This window comes from Monodon monoceros, unplaced genomic scaffold (assembly GCF_005190385.1).
Source record: "Monodon monoceros isolate NGI ecotype Baffin Bay Population unplaced genomic scaffold, NGI_Narwhal_1 Super_Scaffold_21, whole genome shotgun sequence".
Classification (NCBI taxonomy): Eukaryota; Metazoa; Chordata; class Mammalia; order Artiodactyla; family Monodontidae; genus Monodon; species Monodon monoceros.
In genome coordinates, this window is record NW_021703778.1 from 156,920,438 (window position 1) to 156,924,769 (window position 4,332).

General features: G+C 35.1%; 1 pseudogene; it reads left to right on the top strand.

Moving 5' to 3' along the window:
* Positions 1–559: 559 nt before the first annotated feature.
* LOC114903931 lies at positions 560–4,066 on the top strand (annotated as a pseudogene).
* The last annotated feature ends 266 nt before the right edge of the window (positions 4,067–4,332 follow it).

A 4,332-nucleotide genomic window follows, 5' to 3' on the forward strand; every position in this document is an offset into this window, starting at 1 on the left:
AACAAAGTCACCTTCCCAATGAGAAAACATTATTACCTTGGCACAAAACAAAGGCTAATACATCCCTCTTTGATCATGTGGAGTCTCATCTGTGCATCTTATTTTTTCATATATACACACAATTTCATTGAAGTGAAAGTTGGAAGCAGATCATCCTGGAGTTTCTGGTGTATTTTTAACAATTAAGGATATGTAAAGGGTCTGGCAAAAAAAAATGTTTTTACTATTTAGATATACTTTCAGAGTTTTCACAACGGATGTTGTATACAATCCAAAAACACATTTAAAACAAGGAATATTCAAGTGCATTAGCTTGATTGGACAGAAAACCAATACAAATTGAATAGAACTAAGGCATTTGGGTCTAGAATTTGATCTCTGCTCCATTTATTTACATTATTTGGCCCATTTCCTTTACCTTCTTCTCAGCCATCCCTCAACTTTTATTTTTCCATTTTAGTATGTTTTTGTACACTTAGTACTGGTTGTTCTCCTTTGATCTTACACTCTTGATTTATTTTACCTCAATTAAACATGTTACCCTAAATCATTTTAGGCCATGCGGGTGATTGAGGAGCTTAGAAATAAAACTCTTCTTCATTCATTAGTCTATGCCCCTACTCAATCAGAAGAAAAGTAGCCTTTCCTTTCACTCTCTTTAGTCCATATTTCTTTCTCTAGTTCAGATCCAAGTGTATGAGAGTCTATGAAATCAGCTGGCTAAGTGGAGAAAAGGTCAGTGAATTTACCAGAGTTGGTATGTCAGCTTTGGAAAAATATATTTCTTAGTTACATTCTCTTTTCTCCAAACCCAAATAGGTCCCCTAATTGAGTAATATCTTGAATCATGCTTGTGTGGGGGTAGATTAAATGACTTCTACATTTATTTTTAACATTAACTTTCTAGATTTTAAGATTCTATGATGTTCGGTGATTACTTGCTATATAGCTAAGCAAAATAAGGTGATTTTTCACTTACAAAAGAGCTCCATAATGGTATTCAGCAATCAATCTTTGATGTGGTGATAGAAGATACTAGATTCCTTCCATATTGTCACTCCAGCATCCTTTAGGATATTCAACTACTAGGCACGTAAGTAGAAAGTAGGGGAGAGGTGTAGAGATGGTACACATTATTTCCATCCAAAATCTACTATCAAGAATTAATCACATGACACACTTTGATGGATTACTGGGAAACCCAGTCCCTGGATAGGTAGCTGCTTCCTATCAACAATTCTAAACTATAGAAGGGGGATCAAAATCTTTGGACAATTTCTTTCTGTGCCACATATGAATTATTATTTAATTCATAATTATGAATTATGATTTGATAAAATCAATTTATCAAAATTGATTTTTCATAGGGTATAAAGGTAATTAAGGAACAGTGGAAAATTAAAATCAGCTCAGATTTTAGTAACCTAAATTCATATTAAAACCATTCCTTAGGAAAAAATAAGGAAAAGATAAAAAATTAACATACAATATTTTCTACAAGATGGAGAAATAAATTTAAATCAGGGAACCATCCTCAAAATTTGTTGCAGACTTTTATTGTAAATTAGGTTGACTATATTCCTTGACATTTGTTTTTTTAAATTAAAAAAAGTAAATCTCATAATTTTAAATTCAAATGTTGGAAGACTTAAGAAATAATTTAGAGAAAGTTTATACTAAGAAAAGAATGTATTTAAAATTTTATATATCAGGACCTCCAGAATGACCAATGTGGACATACCTCATAGGATAATTTATAAAAATACATCAGGGTAGAGCCCTCAGGATGGGCCTCAGCAAAATAAAGAGGAAGAAAAGATCCATTAGCATTTTAAATGTCAGTGGTAAAGACCTTAAGAGCAGCAATTCATAATTACAGGCATACCTTGTTTTATTGCACAAATATTTGCGATACAGCAAATGTTGTGCTTCACAGATATTTCATATTTTAAAAATTAAAGGTTTATGGCAATTCTGCTTTGAGCAAGTATATTGGCACCATTTTTTCCAACAGCATTTGCTCATTTTGTGTCTCTGTGTCACATCTTGGTAATTCTTGCAATATTTCAAACTTTTAAATTATTATTATATTGGCTATGGTGGTGTGTGATTACTGACCTTTGATGTTACTATTGTAATATTTTGGGATGCCACAAACTGTGCACATTTAAGTTGACAAATAAATGTTTACGTGTGTTCTGACTGCTCCACTGACTGGCCATTCCCCATCTCTCTCCCTGTCCTCAGGCCTCTCTATTCCCTGAGACACAACAATATTGAAATTGGGCCAGTTGATAACCCTACAGTGGCTTCCAGTAGTTCAAGTGAAAGTAAGAGTAGCATATCCCTTACTATAAATCAAAAGCTAGAAATTATTAAGCTTAGTGAGAAAGGCATGTTAAAAGCTGATATAAGCAGAAGGCTAGGCCTCTTGTGCTAAACAGTAAAGTTGTGAATGCAAAGGAAAAGTTCTTGAAGGAAATTAAAAGCGCCCCTCCAGTGAACACATGATTGATAAGAAAGTGAAACAGTCCTGTTGCTGATCTGGAGAAAGTTTTAATAGTCTGGATAGACCAAAGTAGCAACAATATTTCCTTAAGCCAAAACCTAATCCGGAGCAAGTGCCTAATTCTGTTAATTTTGTGAAGGCTGAGAGAGGTGAGGAAGCTGCAGAAGGAAAGTTTGAAATCTAGAAGAGTTAGGTTCATGAGGTTTAAGGAGAGAAGCTGTCTCCATAAGGTAAATGCAAGATGAAGCAGCAAATGCCGAGGGAGAAGCTGCAGCAAGTTATCCAGAAGATCCAGCTAAGATAGTCAATGAAGGTGGCTACACTAAACAACAACTTGTCAATGTAAATGAAACTGCCTCCTATTGGAAGAAGATGCCATCTAGGACCTCCATAGTTAGAGAGGAGAAGTCAATGCCTGGCTTCAGAGCTTCAAAGAACAGGCAGACTCTCTTGTTAGGGGCTAATGCAGCTGGTGACTTTAAGCTGAAGTCAATGCTCATTTACCATTTTGAAAATCCTAGGGCCCTTAAGAATTATGCTAAAATTACTCTATAAATGGAACAACAAAGCCTATATGATAACACATCTGTTTACAGCTTAAGTTTACTGAATATTTTAAGCCCACTGTTCAGACCTACTGTTCAGGAAAAAGATTCCTTTCCAAATATTACTGCTCATTGACAATGCACCTAATCACTCAAGAACTCTGATGGAGATGTACAATGAGATGAATGTTGTTTTCATGCCTACTACCACAACACCCATTCTGCAACCCATGGGTCAAGGAGTGATTACCTTCAAGTCTTATTATTTAAGACATAAATTTCATAAGGCAATAGCTGCCACAGATGTGATTCCTCCGATGGATCTAGGCAAAGTAAATTGAAAATGTTTCTGAAAGGATTCAAATTTTAGATGTCATTAAGTACATTCATGCTTCATAGGAGAAAGTCAAAATATCAACATTAACAGGAGCTTGGAAGAGGCTGATTCCTGTCATTGATGACTTTGAGAGGAAGTCATTGATAACTTTGAGAGGAAGACTTCCATGGAGGAAGTAGATGCAGATGTGATGAAAATTGCAAAAGAACTAAACTTATAAATGGAGTCTGAAGATGTGACTGAATTACTGCCATCTCATGACAAAACTTGAACAGATGAGTTGCTTCGTATGAATGAACAGAGAAAAACAATTTTTTTGAAATTGTATCTACTCCTGGAGAAGATGCTATGAAGATTGTTGAAATGACAGCAAAGGATTTAGAGTATTACATAGTCTTAGTTGATAAGGCAATGGAAGGGTTTGAGAAGATTGACTCCAATTTTAAAAGAAGCTCTACTGTGGGTAAAATGCTATCAAACAACATTGCACGCTAAAGAGAAATTGTCCGTGAAAGGAAGAGTCAACCAATGCAGCAAATTTCATTGTTGTCTTATTTTAAGAAGTTGCCACAGCCATGGCAACATTCAGCAACCACCACCCTGGTCAGCCATCAGCCATCAACACTGAGGCAGGACTCTCCACCAGCAAAAACTTATGACTCCCTTAAGACCTGATAGTGGTTTGTAATTTTTTTTGCAATAAACTATTTTTTAATTAAGGTATGTACATTTTTTAGGCATAATGCTATTGTACACTTACTAGACTAGAGTATGGTGTGCACATAAGTTTTATATGCACTGAGAAACCAAAAAAAATTATGTGACTTGACTTTAATATTCAATTTACTGTATGGTCTAGAACTGAACCTGCAATACCTCCAAGGTATTCTTGAGGAACCTGCTAATCTTAGCGCTGATCATCAGTTATAATAGTGGAAAAA